Here is a 20,074-nt window from a genome sequence, read left to right on the forward strand (position 1 = left end):
GTGCGACACACCAGCAGGCCGCCCAGGATCCCCCCAACACACACACACACACACGACTGAGCAGGGACAAGGGACGTGTCCACAAATATCGTGCCCTTCTCTGCAACAAACGGCACAATGTGTTTTCACACACACACACACACACACACACACACACACACACACACACACACACACACACACACACACACACACACACACAGATACTCTGACCTCTTTGCAACAGTAGCTACTGGTTTCTTCTTCAACAGTTTTGAATACAAGGCAATAAAAGAAGGAAGAAAGTGTGAGAAGAAAACAGAGAACGAGCGAAAGAGGGAAAAATAGTAAGACAGAGATGATGAAAGTCTACGAAAAGTACGAAGTGGCCAGGATAAACTGATAAAGCAGAAAAGAAAAGGCAAAAGTGGAACAATAAGTGACAGACCCTGTGGCGGAGAAAGTGAATGATGGATAGACAATCCGAGATTAAAAGCCAGAAAGAAAGAGAGTGATAGACAGACTAAGAGAATAGGAGGGGTGTGTTGCAGCTGTCCCCTGTCCTCTCGGGCCCTGGTATTCTGTCGTTCAGTCAAAAAAAAAAAACAACCCACACACGCTTCATTACATCTCTCCTCTCTCTGTCTCTCCCTCTCTCTCTCTCACTCTTTCACTCCTCGGACTCTCTCGCTCTTTTGAGAACGAGATAAGCCTCTTAGCGAGCAGGCAGGGGGCGGAGCCGCTCTGTGAGTGACAGCAGGAAGAGATGGCCATTCAGCACACAATAGCGCTTTCGGGCCGAGCTAATCTAAGAGGCGTACAATGACCTCCACTTAGAGCTGCGTCCAAAACTCGTTCCCACAGAGAGAGAGAGAGAGAGAGAGAGAGAGAGAGAGAGAGAGAGAGAGAGAGAGAGAGAGAGGGAAAAGGTGTATATGGAGAGGACCAGTTGAATGCAGAGAATGAGGGAATGAGCTGTAAGTAGAAAATGGAAGGAAATGAGGTGAATATAGTAAATCGAATTTTTAAAGATCAGAAAAATAAAACAAATGAAGAAAGAAGAAATATTTCAAGAATCATTAAATGTAGAAAGAAAGAAAAAAGAATGAAAGAAAGAAAGAGTGAAAGAAAGATGTCAAGCATCATAAGAAAAATTTTACAATTTAAAGTAGCATGAAATGTAGAAAGAAAGAAAGAAAGAAAGAAAAAGAAAGAAAGAAAGAAAGAAAGAAAGAAAGAAAGAAAGAAAGAAAGAAAGAAAGAAAGAAAGAAAGAAAGAAAGAAAAGAAAGAAAGAAAAAAAATTATAAAATAATGAGTTGATGAAAGAAAGAAAGAAAGAAAGAAAGAAAGAAAGAAAGAAAGAAAGAAAGAAAGAACAAATGAAAGAAAGAGAGAAAGAGAGAGAGAGAGAGAGAGAGAGAGAGAGAGAGAGAGAGAGAGAGAGAGAAAGACATTCCAAAAATAATAAAATGTTAAAGAAAGAAAGAAAGAAAGAAAGAAAGAAAGAAAGAAAGAAAGAAAGAAAGAAAGAAAGAAAGAAAGAAAGAAAGAAAGAAAGAAGGGAAAAATATTTCAAGAATTATAAAATGCAGACAGAAATCATTTAATTGTATGTGTTTATTTGTACAAACAAACCCCACACACATACACACACACACACACACACACACACACACACACACACACACACACACACACACACACATTGAAGTTGACAATGTGTGTGTGATGGTTGAGTGGTGAGGTTTGAGAGATGAACAGGTGAGAGTGTCGCTCACTCCCTCCTTATCACCTCGTCTCCACACTGAGACATCACCTGGAGTACCACCCACACACCAGCAGACTAAACACACTTCTCCCAACACACACACATACACACAAACACACACACACACACACATACACACACACACACACACACACACACACACACACACACTACATAGAAAAAGTAGTTATTATTATTAGTAGTAATAGTAATATGACTGGGGTGGATGGTCACATGATCTAAGATTTAGATAACATTTAGCTTGTGGTTCAATGTGTGAGGTGATATAGTACATCAAATTTATAAAGGGATGGATGGATGGATGGATGGATGGATGGATGGATGGATGGAGGAATGGATAGATGGATAGAAGGAAGGATCCAATCCAGGAAAGTGAAGTGGACACCTATTTTAGTGTGTTTAAAAGGTTTTCTACTTCACAAAGAAGATCAGTTCAAACCTTCTATTTCATCCGTCTCAATACCTCAACTCTAATAAAAGAAAGAAATGTTAAGAGAATCATGAGATGTAGAAAGAAAGAAAGAAAGAAAGAAAGAAAGAAAGAAAGAAAGAAAGAAAGAAAGATTTCAAGAATCATTAGATGCATAAACAAACAAACAAATATATAATTAAATACATATTTCAAGAATCACGAGATGTAAAAAGAAAAGAAAGAAAGAAAGAAAGAAAGAAAGATTTAAAAAATCTAAATTCTATATTTGATCAGTCTCAGTTCCAGAGTTCTAGCATTATGAATTCCAAATTTGAACATTGTACATTTGTTTTTTAACGAAAGATTTTAGACTCCAAATTCTAGCACTATACGATCTAGAAAATTCTAGCATTCGAATTGATCTAAATGTGCACTTAAAATTCTGTGAAATTCTTGCATTCTTATTTCTAGACAATTGTAACATTCCAAATTCGAAAAACTTTTTAATAACTTTAATTCAAATAAAATTTCTAGCATGCTAATTTCTCAAAAATTTCAACCTTTCAAATTCAAACCACGATCTAGCATTTCAAATATCGAAAAACTTTTAAGCATTCGCAAGAATTTTAGCATTCGAAATTCGAAAATGTCAGATTCTAAATTCTAGAGCACTAAATTCAAAATTGAAATTTTTGAAATTCCACGTTGGAAATTCCAAACTTAAAACTTCAAGCATATGTTATTTCTATCATAAAATAAACATGTTTCTAGGGTGAAAGTACCAACAAGCTAATTTTTCAGTTCAACCAGTATTTAAAATTCTAATATAAAACTTTATATATAAAAACAGGTTTCACACACACACACACACACACACACACACACACACACACACACACACACACACACACACACACATACACACGGTTGCAGTTTTGACACACACATGCATGTAGACAATGACCTCCTTCAGTAGGACTCATGTCTGTTTATGTCCAACGTCAGTCTGGTCCCTGTGTGTCATGCTGAGTGTTTCCACACACACACACACACGCACGCACACACACACACACACACACACACACACACACACAGGGTCTCGACCACCTAGGCAGTCTTTAAACACGTTGATGTATCATAGAGCGCGCGCGCGTGTGTGTGTGTGTGTGTGTGTGTGTGTGTGTGTGTGTGTGTGTGTGTGTAACAGATTAGAGTGTGCGGTAGATAAAATGACACATTGTTTACGTGTGTGTAAAAGCCATGTGTTTGCAGGTGGATCATTGTGTGTGACTGAAAGAGTGCCGCAAGTGTACGCTTGTGTGACAACATTGTGAAACGGTGCGTGTGTGTGTGTGTGTGTGTGTGTGTGTGTGTGTGTGTGTGTGTGTGTGTGTGTGTACAAGAGCGCATATCACTTGTGTGTGAATGAATAGAGCCCCTGTTCTCTAATGGCTTTATGTAGAGATGTTTAACATCAGGAAACACCCGTCATGTGTAAGTCAAACACACACGTCCAGACACACACAACCAAACACACACACACACACACACACATACACACACACACACACACACACACACACACACACACACACACACTTCCACAGCAGCAACTAAATCATCTAAATCTGGAGCTGGAAAAGCGTGTACGTTCATTTTCGAACCCGATGCTGTGTTTGTCTGCTCGTGTTTAAAAAAGACACGAGAGGCCACTTTAAGGGTCAGGTCATGTTTTATTCGCAAATACATTTGCAGACAGAGCATGACAGAGGTGTGTGTGTGTGTGTGTGTGTGTTTAGGAACAGGCCCCTTCCTCAGCAACATAATATTAAACACAGGGCTGAAAGTTTGCACTAAGACTGGGTAATGAGGTTGACCTCTGACTCACATGTGATGATTTCCATACCTGTGTGTGTGTGTGTGTGTGTGTGTGTGTGTGTGTGTGTGTGTGTGTGTGTGTGTGTGTGTGTGTGTGTCTGGACTGGACTGGACTGGACATGAGTAATGATGCATTTGGCCTGATCAAAAATGCGTCATGGGTGTGTGTGTGTGTGTGTGTGTGTGTGTGTGTGTGTGTGTGTGTGTGTGTGTGTGTGTGAGGTAACATGAGAAAATAGTTATGAAATGAATCATTTGACACATTATGAGATGATCATAATGAATATATAGTGGTGTCCCAATCCAATCCAATCCAATCCCTGGACCAATCCATCTCTTAATACCATCATTATGATGCCACGGCCATAGAAACCATCAAAGCTTTAAAGGAACGCGGTAAAACAGACGCCGCTGCATCACAGACAGGAATCTCATACAGCGAGAATAAATGCCATTACTAAAGCAAGAAACCCAGTGAACACGTCTCCTTTCATTGTAGCCACAGCTGCACCGGCCGCATACATCATCTCCAGCAGAAGTATCAACATTAACCTCATAAACTGAACCCTGGGTTTTCTGTAAATTGTTTCTACGCATTGCGATTTTCCTGGGGATTTGAAATGAAATTGTGTGTTTTTGCGTCCAAAAAAAAAAAATCCATGAAAATGCTCATGACTGTTGATGTCCAGCTTTTATTTCCAATGTCCGTCTTTTAAACGTCCTTGTAAGTGTATTGGACACCTTCTAGATGGCCTCGGTGACTCCATATTGGAATCTGATTGGATAAAGCAAGAGCTTTATTCTTATGTATTCTACGCTACCAGGTTCCCACAGACCTTACAAAGGATATGTTTGAAATAAATAAATAAAAAATTCCGGACTATAAGCCGCTACTTTATTCCCACTCTTTGAACCCCGCAGCTTAAACAACAAAGTGGCTCATTTATGGATTTTTCCTGGGTTTTTCCCAGTTGCACAAGCTTCAAGCAAAAAAACTGAACCCCATAACATTAGACCAATGAAATTGCCGAACGGGTTCAGGTGAACCAATGAAACTCTTTATATTAAATCAGATGCGCTCCCACTGAATCGGGCCGCACCACATCATAAATATGGATGATGTTCCTCTGACGTTTGACCTGCCGCTCACTCGGACTGTCTACAGGAAATGCGAATCATTCGTCACGCTGAAAACAACCGGGCATGAAAACACACACTTCACCTGTGTTCTGAGCTGCACGGCATCGGGAGAAAAGATTCACCGATGGTGATTTTAAACGCACAACGATGCCAAAAGATAAACTCCCGAGAGAAATTGTTGTGAAAGGAAGGAGGAAGACAGTGAACAATGACTTTCTTGGTAGGCTACTGTTTAGATACAAGCCGTGTAACAGACACTGTCTTTCATTAAAGCCTGTGTAAAGTTCATTAGTTTCAGTGTAGACACCTGCGGCTTATAGACAGGTGCGGCGTATTTATGTTCAATATAAAAATCTTTGTCAAATTCAGTTGGTGCGGCTTATATTTGGGTGCGTTTAATAGTCCGGAAATTATGTTCTGCAACAAAAATTGTGAATTACTTGTAATAAATGGTTAAATTAGTACTTTGAATGAATAATACAATAATAAAATCATGGAATTTATTAGCACAAACTCTATGTTGAAATCTTGCAAACTATCAGATTTTTCACGAGCCGCTTAGTCCGGTTCCAAATGAAAAGTCGCGAACTATCGTGTCAAGGTCACGAGTGTCAAGGTTCCACTGTATATTTAAAGTTGTTGCAATGGAAACAGTAGTGCAGTACAATGCGTTAGTATATACCTGCAATTTAAGACACCCAACATTTATTGTCAACTTTTTACCAATAAGAAATGACACTTCAGGTGAAGGTTAAAAGCAGAAGCAGAAGTTTTGTACCTCAGGGTGACCAACCTTTAACCTTTAAACTTTACAATTCAATTCAGTGCTAAGAAAATCCAAATTCTTCTTTTTTTCGGGAAAACCAGATTAATCACCCACACACACAAATACACACACTCCCACTCTTCATTTAAAACACATACATATCCAATGTTCTTGCAACAATCCATTTTTCAGCCTGGAACCCTCGACCCTTTTTCCGCAATTTGTCCAATCAGCAACAGCTCGCGCCTCGCAATTAGATCAATACCCACAATGCACCGCAGACAGTGGCGTACGCACGGGGGACACCTGTAATTCAATTCCGCCTTCGCTTTCACTTTCTCTTCTCTCCTCTCCTCTTTTCGCCCACTCGCTCTTTAAACATTTACACTCGTTCTCCTCGCTTCCCAGCTCCTGATCAAATCACAGACGAAAGAAATTACATTTCTCCCACGACCGGCGTCCGACGCATAAAAACCTCCCCGTCTGCCGGATTAGCGACTCGGGCCTCTGCGAATTCGCCGCGACAGCCGTCTGATTAAAACTCAAAAACGCCATTTTCTTTTTTCCTCTACCTTCTCCACCTCTAAAAGTCGCAGTCCTGTATTGGATTCCGTCACGACTTCAGTCAACAAATTTCTTAGATAACTCTTTATGCTTAACCGCTACCTTTTTTCACAAGCTTTTCTTAGTTAAACCTATTTTTCGTAACCGTTTGCGACATTTTGCGTCTGTTAGCGTAAAGTGCTCGCATTTAGCTTTTAGCGTAAAGTCTTTTAGCGTATCACCTCTTCGTATATGGTTTTCGAGACGCATGCATGTTTCGTTTGCTTCTACGCAACAAACTAGCTAAATGGAAACAACACACAAAAATTGGTCTGGATTTCTTCTATGTTTGTTGGACGTTTTTGTCTCTAACAGAAGAGCATATGTAAGATGGAAAACAGGAGAGAAGATGTTAGCAGACTGCCTCACCCCATAGTCAAACATGGAGGTGGAAGCTTAAAGGTTTGGGGTTGTTTTGGAGCAGGGACTTATTCCACAAAATGAAAGGAATCCTGAACCAACATGGCAACCATTCCATACTTCCACACCAATACACCCTGCAATTCCGTCTGGACTGTGGGTCAGTGGAACCCACTTCAACATCCAACAATACAATGACCTGAAGCAAGCATCCAATCCTGTTTAGAGCTGGAGTGTTATCTATCATGGAATCACCTGCCCAGTTATGTTTTTTTTTTTTCTTTTCTTTTTGTTGAATAGGCTGCATTTTTACATATTGGGAGAAAACTGATGTGTTTCTATATGAAATTAGACATTAAGCACCCCTATATATCCAAAATGTCATCATCACTGTACCCCGCAACATTGTATATCTGCTATAAATGGACATTCGGTTCAACCCAGATGAGGATGGGTTCCCTTTTGAGTCTGGTTCCTCTCAAGGTTTCTTCCTTATGCCATCTCGGGGAGTTTTTCCTTGCCACAGTTGCTCATTAGGGACAAACTTATAAAGAACATATTTGTTTTTAATCACCACATTATCTGTGTAAAGCTGCTTTGAGACAATGTTCATTGTTAAAAGCGCTATACAAATAAAAATGAATTGAAAAATGAAATTGAAAATGGTACGATCCACGTTTTACCTCTGCAAAGATTCGACTATTCGGGGTCACCCCTTGTAATAACAGTACTATACTGTAAATGTGCACAGTACATTTCTATTTAATGCCATTCAATTTAATTCATTCAATTCAATTTAATGCTCAAAATGGACCCTGTACTTAAATGTTTTTCCGATCGATTCGGCAACCCAGAATTCCTCACTGCCCATCTTTCTCCTTTTACGTATCGTCCATCTTTCTTATCTGGTGAACCCCGGAACCCTGTCTATATATGTATCTCTGCGCCTCTCACTTCCTCTTCCTGTCCTTGGTTTGTCTCGGCGTTTTTTGTGTATCTCTGTCTGTGTGTCTTTCAGCTAAGTCTGATATGATAAAGATACGATCTCTCTCTCTCTCTCTCTCTCTCTCTCTCTCTCTCTCTCTCTCTCTCTCTCTCTCTCTCTCTCTCTCCCTTTTTGTGTGTGTGTGTGTGTGTGTGTGTGTGTGTGTGTGTGTGTGTGTGTGTGTGTGTGTGTGTGTGTGGGGGGGGGGGGGGGGTGTTTGTGTGTGTGTGTGTGTGTGTGTGTGTGTGTGTGTGTGTGTGTTTCTCTCTCGCTTTTTCTCTGTGTGGGACAGGATGGACTGCTTGAACTCATCTGCAGCATAAAAGGCATCAGGTCCCGTCGGTTGGTTTACAAACGTCTAGGAGACATTCATTGGCTTATGAAATGTTATATTCCTAATAAAAGGCTGAGGAATGTGAACTGGTCGACTCTCAGGTCGTAACCCCACCGACCTTGGCGTCGTGAAGTACACGAGCGCCATATTGGCTGAAAAATACGACTATTACTTTCCGAATTTGAGTTGGGGTGATATCTTTACACACATATATATATACACATGTAGAAGTGGGTGTGTATGGGAGGACAAATGGGGACATGCATAAGAGTCAGTGAGCAAGTGTGTGTGTGTGATTGTGTGTAAGTGTGTGTAAGTGTGTGCACCTTCCCATCTTGGTGTATACGACAGCGTGTCTGTCAACTAACCTTCAAATACATGACTACCCTTTTACACACACACGCACACTTACATCACACACACACATTCAATCTTTCTCCACACAACCCAACACCCCCCCCCCCACCCACCCGTTTTTACTCCCTTCTTTTCTCTTTGTTATTGATCACTGATGCGATTGGCTGATCTTGTGCTTCAGTAATGACCTGCCTGGATGCTCAGATTAAACTGTCAGCTGTCAGGGATTGATGGGCAAACTGTTGGCAGACACAACACACACCTGGAGCCGGGTCGCTGAACGGGAGTGGACAGGTGTGACGCATACGTGTGTGTTTGTGTGTGTGTGTGTGTGTGTGTGTATGCACATGGCTGCGTACATACAATCTATATTTGTGCAGAATTCACCTAAATAGGAAATTACTTGGGGTGGAGCTGGTGGAGGGGGGGGGGGGGGGGGGGTCGGGTAAGACGTTGTGTAAGCAAGACTAATCTCTACTGCCTCATACAAAGATTTCATTTATTTGTTTGTTGGTGTGTTTGATTGATTTGTTAGTGTTTATAAATTGTTTTCACTTGTCGATTTATTTATTTATTTATTTATGGGGTTTTTTAATTGATTGCTGTTTGTTTTGTTTGTTAATTGGGTTTATTTACTTATTGTTTGTTTCTATTTATTTATTTATTTATTTATTTATTTATTTATTTATTTTTATCAAGTTTATTTTTTTATTAGTTTCCTGTATGGGTTGTACAAAAAAGGCAGTTAAACCACGTTAAAAAACTTAATATTTTTTTATTTCTTTTTTTTAGTTTATTAGTTTCATATATAAATATTATTATATATCTATTTTAAAAATGCATTGAAATTCATTGTTTAAAAATGTATTTAGCAACAATACAAATCATTTTATTTTATTCTTAAAATGTATATTTAAAAAATGGAAGTGGGCGGAGTCATCCTGAAAGAGGATCATGATAGAAACTTTTTATCCTAGGTAATTTTGAAACACACCAATACTACAAAACCATGTGTGTGTGTGTGTGTGTGTGTGTGTGTGTGTGTGTGTGTGAGTGTGTGTGGGTGGACACTATTTTGAGCTTGGCTCGCACTTTTCCGAGTGTCAGCGCAGTATCTCTGACGAATGAGACGTCTCCCACAATTTCTTTTTTTCCCGGAGCACTTCGCCCCGTCGTTCTCCCACTCTCCCATTCACTGGCTCCAGCCAGGGAAAACGACGAAAAAAAAAAAGAAGAGACCAGCCTTCTCGTTCTCCTCCTCCTCCATTTCACATCCTGCCATCTCTTGCTTGTGGAATGCCTCGACCCTGGGTACACATGAAGCTAAATTTAAACTTTGGCTTGACCAGGCTTCTGCTGAACTGAGCGAGAGAGCTGGGGGCAACGTGAGGAGATGTGAGAGAGAGAGCGACAGAGAGAGAGGGAGACCAAGAGAGATAACCACTGGGATGAAATTCATTAGCTTCTTTCATGACCCACTAAACACAGGGGACACTGAGACACACACACACACACTTACACACACTTGTAAAAAAGTGTCGCTGCTGACCCTCATTCCCGCTTGGGTCCCTTGGCTTGATGTCTGTTTGACAAGCAGAAACAGGCCACGGCCTCGGCAGCCAAACGACTGCAGAAAGCTGCCTGGAGGGAGTGTGTTAAAACACACACATACACACACACACTAGTAAAATCTAATTCCAAAATCAAATCTGGAATATTATGCTTACAGCATTGTGAACAATCAGACTCCTACCATACGCGAAGGAAGTCTTAAGTCCCGCCCCTAACGATTATTTCGTTCGCCAACAGCAAATGATTGACATCTACTTTTCTTACATTGTTTGCATTTATTTAGCGTGTTGACTTTAAATAGCTTTTTATTTCGTCTTATGCCGAGCTCACACTACAAGATTTTGGGCATGATTTGGTCGTCTGAGACAAATGTTGGAAAATACTAAAAGATTCCTGTAATCTGAGGCTAATCTGTAGTCTTTGATCGCTAGTTTATGCTCACTGAAAGGCTAATCATTTATTAAAATTTTCTTTATGTCAAAAGCTTTCAAACACTTTTCTACAGTCTCACTTCTCCTAGGACGACCATCAATGATGGTGGTGATGCAATTAGCGCCTCAACCCCCCCTCGGTGAAAATGTCAAAACGAGTCAGGTGGACAGTACAGCAAGAAGAGGAACCTCATTGAGTTATTGTTTTTCCTTGCGGCTAGCTACTATTAACGAGAGAACGTGCGTCTGAACGTGTCACGAATCGATGACGGACAAGTCTTTTTCTTCTGTGCAGCGGTTTTTGACTGTCAAACAGACCCACATAACTGAGATCCTACAGTGTGACATGGAGATCATGTTCGTACAGGAACAATCGGAAAGACTGACTTGTCTTGTATGCGTGACTCTTAGTTGCTACAGTTAAACGTATAGGAATTACATATACGTCATAGACTTACGGTGAATGTCCTATTTCTGAGTAATGAGTATTTGTAGAGCGGTTTTAACAATGAACATTGTTTCAAAGCAGCTTGACAAAAACAAAGAGGTTATAAAAGAATGTATGTGCTTGTAAGTATGTTTCTTAAAATTGGGAGCAAGCCAGTGGCAAGGAAAAAATCCCTGAATGGCATGAGGTAGAAACCCTGAGAGGAACCAGACTCCTATGGGAACCAGTCCTCATCACATTACAGTTCCATCATTGTTGAGGTGCAGTGAGAAAGCTTAAATGCAGAACTGTTCATGCAGCCTGTGGTCTTGAGCCATTGCAGTAGAAAATATTAATTACAGACCAAATCCATCCTCAAAGCTCTTGAGTTGTTCGTTAAGTTCACGGATCTTTGGGCTATTTATATAAGTATAATCACACTCTTGATGTCACCCAAATGAGGATGGGTTCCCCTTTTTGAGTCTCTCAAGGTTTCTTCCTCATAACATCTAAGGGAGTTTTTCCTTGCCACAGTCGCCATGGCTGCTCATCAGGGATAAATAAACACCAGTCACTTTAACTGTTAATTTCTCTAAAGCTGCTTTGAGACAATGTCTGTTGTGAAAAGCGCTATAGAAATTGGCTTGACTTGACTTACAATAGTTGGCAAAACATCCAATAAGACATTGTACTCACTGACTTAATCAATAGATTGTTCGAAACCATCGAAACTAGCAATGGTGCTGATTTTGTGTACTCGCCAATTACAACGATGTCAACATCGATGCTAGCTAAAAACCTGACCATAAGATTCGTATGTATTTTTTGACCATTCTATTCCACATTTAGTCCCCATTTGCTGTTCTAACAACCTCCACTTTTCTAAGATGTTCCACTAGATTTTATAGTGAACCTGTGGAGATTTGTGGGATTTTTATCGCCGTCTCTGTTACACTTCATCTGTGTAAAGCTGCTATGAGACAATGTTTATTGTTAAACTACACTATACAAATAAACATAATTTGAATTGAATTGAATTTTATTCAATAACTAGGGTTTTAGTGAAGTCAGGTACTGATGTAGGTGAGGCGAGATTGCCTAGGGGTGCGGTTCCAATTCATCCCAAAGGTGTTCAATAGGGTTGAGGATTAGAGTACTGTAGGAGAGCTTCTACTTCAACCCATGCGAAGCATATCTTCACGGAGCTCTCTCTGTGCAAATGCTGGAAGGTATGACTTAAAGGTAACAGTTTGGGGAAGAACCAAATATGGCTGGAAAAGTCAGGTGCCCAGTATTTTTGCCTATATAGTTTATACTAGGTGGTATGAAAAAGTTTCGAGAGTAATTGGTCCTATTCTGATGACGTGCATTACCACGTCTGCAGTTTTATCAAGACAGCAAATTAGAACAAAGAGCAAATGTAAAATTCTGTGCAAAATTGGGCAAATCTTCCACAGAGACCTTTGACAAGACATACATCATACATACATGAGTCGTTTGCGGTGTTTTAAGGGCACGCAGGCTACAAGAGCGGAAGAACATTAGTGGAAGACAAAGAGAGATCAGGAAGACCTTCAACGAGCTCAACCCCTAAAAAAACCATCCAGCAATTAATGATGATCGTCGGAGAACAATCCACATGATCTTACTTCCACACCTAAACCTTACCCACCCAACTCGCTAGATCTGGCTCCATGAAGTTGAAGATACAGCTCAAACGTCGCTGTTCTAAAACCACTATGGAGATTCGGCGCGAATCGCATAAGGTGCTTGACACGCTTCAAGAGGAAGACTTTCCAGGGCGTATTCCAGAAGTGGCAGGAACGCTGGAAGCACGGTATTGCTCTGCAAGGGGACTATTTTAAAGGTGATAGTGTGTAAACATAAATAAATAAAGTACTTTTTGAAAATCTATCTCAGGCAAAGTGCAACGGGTAGTGTTTCTACATCACAGCTCTAAGAATCTTGACTCCAAAGCAACATTTGAAAAACTGAAGAGGTGTCCACTAAGCTTTTTGGTTGCCTCCAGATTACTAAAGTAAAGAGAAGAAAACAACGTACGTTGTGTCTGTATGGGAGCATAAACACATGGTACCCCACCCAAGTCAATGCATCCCAATACAGCCATAATTGTAAAAATCCCCCTTGTATGGTTGTGAATGTGTGTTGTCCTGGGACTTCTTCTCCTGAGCTTATTCCTGTCTCACGCCCAAAGTTCCTGGAATAATAAATCACCAGCTTTTTAAATGGCTTTACCAAACACCGGCTGTCCAAGAGTTCAGAACAAGTGGCAAAACGCCAAAACATCCCTCTTGCTCTTTAATCTCCTGTAACACAATATTTCTCCAGGATAGTGCAGATGCTTACACTAATCAAAACAGGACATCCTGAGGATCTTGCCACTCTCTCTCCCTCTGTCTCTCTCTCTCTCTCTCTCTCTCTCTCACCTGCTTATCCTCTCCTCACATCTTTGTCTCCGTCTCCATCTCGCTCTCATCAGCCCCTCTTGTTTTTGTGGCACAGTCACAATCTCAGGAAACGAAGGGGACGGAGCTCATCAAAGCCCAGGCCGAAAGCGAGCGAGAATCCTGGGCCGGGCTACTGGAATTCCGGCCAGTGGGAATCTTTGGAATGCCGCTGGGAGAGGAAGAGAATCTCCACTGTCTCTATTGTTCATGTTCTTCCTCCAGAAGAGCATGTGTGCACTGCGTCTCATCTCCGGATCGGACTGGAATAAAAAAGGTTTGGGTCGAGTCGAGGACCCGCCCGACCGCATGTCCGTAAAAAAATCCCCTTCCATCTAGGTAAGGAGACTCGTGCTCCTCAAACCGAATGACCTGGCAGAGCAGAGGGAAAGGAATCGCTTCAATCACTTCGATACCTGATTTCTTTGACACCTGAGAGGAGGGGGCGAAGGCAGAGGCTAAACAGACAATGCAATGACTCCTGGTCCATTTGATTATAGATGGCTGCTATGTGTTTAGTGCAGGAACTGTAGATACAGGAGCTGTCCACTTAACCAGGAACACCTGCAGCTATCTGATGCACCATGTATTGAAATGCACATGCTGTTTATGTCGCAGAGGCACAATCTCAGGAAATGAAGAGGACGGAGCTCATCAAAGCCCGGCAAAGAGCAAGTTAAATTGGACATGGGCCAATGGATTCTGAATCTTCAGAATGCCGCTAAGAGTCTCCAAAAGAATGCTGCGCTTATACAAACATCTTTAAATCATCCAGTCATTGGAAAGTCTTGAGGGTGAAAAAACCTGAACAACGTGAAGAAGATGTCAAACAAGAAACCAACCACTCTGTGCAACCGTGGTGCACAGAAAAGCATTTTAAAATGCTGAACCTTAAAGCCTACAAAAACTGGAAACCATTTAACTCTGTCACTTTGTGGCTACATGGTAAAGTATCGTGTGCTGAATGTGGACCCCCGAAGCACCACTACAGAGCGGCTGAGCATGAAGCCGATTCCTCAAAGGAAAGAAAAAAGCAGAGTCAAAGTCATTCTCACGTTGTTTTTTCACTTCATTCCTATCTTCGATATTTACTTTCCTTTCTGCCCCAGAAAGGGGAAAGGTTATTTGTTACAAAAGAGCTAGATCTGTGTGTGTGTGTGTGTGTGTGTGTGTGTGTGTGTGTGTGTGTGTGTGTGTGTGTGTGTGTGTGTGTGTGTGTGTGTGTTTGTGTGTGAGCATAAGTTCATTTGGCCAAGTTGGTGTGTGTTCTCACATCTTCCTGTCCTTTGACCTTCAGCAGCACAATGAGCCTGAACTCCTTTCATTTTACTTTATCTCTCACTGTCACACACACACACACACACACACACACACACACACACACACACACACACACACACACACACACATACAGATACAGCACACATACAGATACAGCACACATACACACACAGAGCACACACAGGCAGGGATTTCACGAGGAAGTCATGGCGTATATGTCATGTCTGTCTGTCTGTCTGTCTGTCTGTCTGTCTGTCTGTCGAGCTGGTTGTGGGTTTGAGTCCCCCTGCCATACCAGGCTGCCATTCCTGGGCCCTTCAGCAAGGCCCTTAACCCAATAGGTGCTCAGTTGTGGGAATATGGATAAAGTACTCCACCATGGACTGTCTCAAGTCTGGCTGCAAAAGGAGGAGGTTGGGTGCTACGGAAACGGCAATTAAGACATTAGGCCTTTCATCCTCATGGCTTTCCACCCAATCAAAATGAGTATACAGCCTGTATACCATGGTTAGCCTGAATACTCAATTCTGATTGGCTGGAAAGAAGGCATGAGTTTAGAGCATTGGGCGAACACGTTGTACTGTCATTGTACCGCTTTATAATCAACTGTAAAAACATTACAATCAAAAGTCCCAAACTGTGTGGAGGTAATGTGAAGATTGTATAGAGGTTTTGTGGAGATTGTGTGAAGAATTTTAAGGAGATTATGTGGAGATTTTATGGACACTGTGTAGAGGTTTTGTGGAGATTATGTGGAGATTTTGTGGAGGTTTGGTGGGGATTTCATGGAGATTGTGTATAGATTTTGAAGAGGTTTTGTGGAGATTTTGTGGGGGTTTGGTGGGGATTTCATGGAGATTGTGTGGAGATTTTGAAGAGGTTTTGTAAAAAATTGTGTGGAGATTGTGTGGAGATTTTGTAGAGGTTTTGTAGAGATTGTATGGAGATTTTGTGGAGATTGTGTGGAGATTTTGTGGAGATTTTGTAGAGGTTTTGTGGAGATTGTGTAGAGATTTTGTGGAGATTGTATTGACGTTTTGTGGAGATTCTATGAAGATTGTGTGGAGATTTTGTGGAGATTTCATTCATGTTTTGTGGGGATTGTGTAGAAATTTTGTGTTGATTGCGTGGAGTTTTTGTGTAGGTTTTGTGAAGATTGTGTGGAGAATTTATGGAGATTTTATGTAAATGTTGTGGAGATTTTTCAGAGATTGTGTGGAGATTTTCGAAAGGTGTTTAGTGGAGACTTTCTGGAGATTTTCAGCGCTTATTCATTTTACAAGTAAAGTCAGGTATTCATGTAGGTGAGGCGAGAAGGTGTGGGGTGATGTTCCAATTCATCCCAAAGGTTCTATCGAAGTTCTAGAGTAGGAGATCTGCCACTCCAACCTATTAAAACCATATCTTCCTGCTTGGAACTGTCTTTGTGGGCGTGAACATCATTATGCTGGGACAAGTTCGGGTCTCCAAATGGACAATTTGATGATACAATATCTAAAGACATCCTATACAATATGGCATCAAGCGTTCCCAGTAGATTTGTCTCTGTAGTTTCATTTCTTACATACTTACATTCCATTCAGAACGAATGGCGTTAAAAGTCTAGGAGACGAAAATTTTCGTTTCTCTGGAAAACACACATCAATTCTGAGAAAAGAATCTAGAGACATATGACTCAGTAATTCTTTCCTGCCCCGGTCGATCCGCTCCTCAGCCAACGGAGAACTGAATCTCCTCCAGGTGAACCACGGCATGGGAAAAAAAAGAAGGATAGTTTCTCATTCGTTTCAATTATCAGAAGAAAATTTGATGGCTGGATGCGTGGGAAAATAAAGTTGTACTTTTATTACAATAGGAGGTCAGAAAAAAAAAAAGGGAGCCGGCTTGGGATTTGGATTCGGATAAAAAAAAAAAAAAAAAGATACATAAACCCGCGCACGTACACAAATACACAAAAAGTGTTAAGTGCAACTGCGTTCCTGCATGAGCAAAGGTTCACACACTCACACACACACACACACACACACACACACACACACACACACACACACACACACACACACACACACACACACACACACACACACAATCATACGCCTATTAAAACAGTGCGATTAGGTAATGACAATCATAAATTCAAGGCGTTTGTATGCACACACACACACACACACACACACACACAATAACAATACACAAAACAATATTTGTAGCGTTCGAGTCCATATGTAGGTAATGACCTCAGTTTTGGCACACATCCTGAGCAGACTGGCGGCAGGACTCCTGTGTGTGTGTGTGTGTGTGTGTGTTTGTGTGTGTGTGTGTGTGTGTGTGTGTGTGTGTGTGTGTGTGTGTGTGTGTGTGTGTGTGGGGCTCTTTCACAGCCTCCCTGACCTTAAGTCCCAGGGCCGGGATAGGGTTCGTTCATTGTTTCGTGCTGGTACTGATTTCCACGTGGTAAACACAAGTGAAAGAATGGCTCTTATGGATCCTTATCGCATCCCTTTCTCACACACACACACACACACACACACACACACACACACACACACACACACACACACACACACACACACACACTGTACACACAGAAGTACAAAGAAGCCCACCTTTAAGGGCAGCACCTCACATATTATAAGGAGTATATAGGATTCGACATCACACACACACACACACACATATACACACACACAAACACACACACACATACACACATACACACATATATATATATATATATATATATATATATATATATATATATATATATATATATATATATACAGAGACATATATTCAGTGCATAGATGCCATCCATGGAGGGCAGCACCTCACATATTATACATACCACACACACACACACACACACACACACACACACACACACACACACACACTAAAGAACGCAAATGTGGCAATGTGCTGCTCTGACACTGGTGACTCCTTCCATGTCTGTTTACTAAGCGGGGCAGCGGGACGTAAAAACCGATGGCGTTCCCACCAATATATTGGACGCCCCCCTCGCCAGCAAACGCACAATCACATGACCTGACCTGTGACCAATCACGGAGCGGCGAATAAACGACCATGTGAGCTGACCATGTGAGACATGTGAGAGACACCGGGGCGAAGAGGACGAAGAATGGGGGCTCGGAGGCGTTGATGGATGAGGGGAACTGTGTCACTGTCAACCACACCCCCGTACTCTTTTTTTTTCCCTTTCTCTCTCTTTCTTTCTCTCTCTTCTCCATCACACAAACACATCTATCCTTCCAAAGATTTCCCAGGCTGTAATCAGACCTCTTTGACCAAACACGGCGGCTTCAGTCTGATCAATCAAACGCTTCTGAACATGTGATCCATCATGATCACAACCCACAGTGGCCTTTCTCTATTTTGCTTTCTTTCTTTTTCCCTCCATCCGTACACACTCTGGGAATACAACGGGCTAGACCGGGTGGACACTGACCCCATCGTCGCCCACTGCCGTTCCTCAACTCATTATCACTGGAACTCGGACGAGAAGTTTATTCTACGTTGATGGAAGGAGTCTTCAGTGGCAGGACAGTTTCAGTAGCAGAGCTGAACATGGATTAGAGCGGATTAGATATCAGATGCCAAAAGCATCAGTCGTCTAACAAAATTGAAATGATCCAATATCAGATTTTGGAAAAGTTTATTTATTTATATGATTAATTTATATTTTATTTGATGTATTTATTTTTAGTTCATTTTAAGGACGTGTTTATTATTGAAATGTATTTGTATTTCATGTTATTTTTATATCGACAATTTGTTGATTGATTGATTTATTTTTTTGTTCCTCATTTTATTTATGTGTTTTTCACTGTATTTATTTTTAGTGCCAATTCTCTGTTTGTTTACTTTTTATTTTTACTTGATTTTTTTTTTTGGATTTTATGGAATATTTATTTTATTTGAGTTTTGTTTGTTTGTTTTTCCAATTAAGTGAAAAGATTTAATTTTTGCTAATTTTGTGTGCCATGTTTTACAAATGAAATGCTTTACATCTGAACTTTTTCTTTCTTGTTTTCTTTTTTTTAATTGTCCTTCTTTGTCATCTATCTATCTATCTATCTATCTATCTATCTATCTATCTATCTATCTATCTATCTATCTATCTATCTATCTATCTATCTGTCTGCATGTCTGTCTGTCTTGTCCTTTTCCTCATTTCTTTCTTTCTTTCTTTCTTTCTTTCTTTCTTTCTTTCTTTCTTTCTTTCTTTCTTTCTTTCTTTCTTTCTTTCTTTCTTTTTACATCTTATAATTTTGTACAAATTCCTTGTTTTTATTTCTTGCTTTCTTTCTTTTCCTTTTTTTTACTTTGTCATCTATCTATCTATCTATCTATCTATCTATCTATCTATCTATCTATCTATCTATCTATCTATCTATCTATCTATCTATCTATCTCGTCCTTCTCTTTCTTTCTTTCTTTCTTTCTTTCTTTCTTTCTTTCTTTCTTTCTTTCTTTCTTTCTTACTGCAACACGACTCCCCATTAAACTTAGACGAATCACGTGACGTGCGAGTGACGAGCGCATGACCGCGCGCCCCGCTGTAACACGTGCGGCTTTTTCAGCCCTCGTTAACGGCGGCCTCACAGATCACGTGATCGGGTCCTCAAGCCACACCGTGAAAGCGTCCAGTGACGTTCCTTCATCTTCTGCAGTGATGAGGAGCAGAGTAAGCGGGGAAAAGGCGATACTGTGGAGCGCAGGCTGCACTGGAGAACCTGCTGAGAACCTGCTGAAGATCTCCTGATGAGTTAAAGAAAGTCTCTCTCTTCTTCTTTCTTTCTTTCTTTCTTTCTTTCTTTCTTTCTTTCTTTCTTTCTTTCTTTCTTTCTTAACATATTTGTGGGTGACCAACAATAATGCTGGCCAAACAAATCACACAAAACACAAGAATACACACACACACACACACACACACACACACACAACCACACACACAACCACACACACACACACACACACACACACACACACACACACACAACCACACACACACACACACACACAACCACACACACACACACACACACACACACTTTCTTTCTTTCTTTCACTTATTTTCCTGTCTGTCTTCCTTTTTTTATTTCTTGCAGGTGACCAAGAAAAATGCAACACACACATACACACGCGCGCGCGCGACCTGCTTCAGGCCTCGGATTATTCCTTAAGCGCAAACTTCGTGCCAGTTCACCGAGCGCGAGTGCGCGCGCGCGCCCGTGTTACGAGGAGTGTGGGAATTGAAATAGCGCGCACGAGC

The 20,074-nt window shown here is 41.0% G+C and overlaps 1 protein-coding gene and 1 long non-coding RNA gene across 12 annotated transcripts in view; both read right to left on the reverse strand.

Moving 5' to 3' along the window:
* Positions 1 to 20,074, reverse strand: part of mecom (MDS1 and EVI1 complex locus) — a 154,980-nt gene that overhangs the window by 131,330 nt on the left and 3,576 nt on the right. The gene's annotated exons all lie outside the window — the stretch shown is intronic.
* Positions 18,852 to 20,074, reverse strand: part of LOC310730201 — a 1,437-nt gene continuing 214 nt past the window's right edge. The window contains exons 1-2 of the long non-coding RNA XR_014534756.1: positions 19,060 to 20,074; positions 18,852 to 19,011 (exon numbers count right to left, since the gene is read on the reverse strand). The exon at positions 19,060 to 20,074 is cut by the window's right edge and continues 214 nt beyond it. This is a non-coding gene — a long non-coding RNA (uncharacterized lncRNA). The remainder of the gene's footprint in view (positions 19,012 to 19,059) is intronic.

This window comes from Silurus aristotelis (genome assembly GCF_946808225.1).
Source record: "Silurus aristotelis genome assembly, chromosome: 8".
Classification (NCBI taxonomy): domain Eukaryota; kingdom Metazoa; phylum Chordata; class Actinopteri; order Siluriformes; family Siluridae; genus Silurus; species Silurus aristotelis.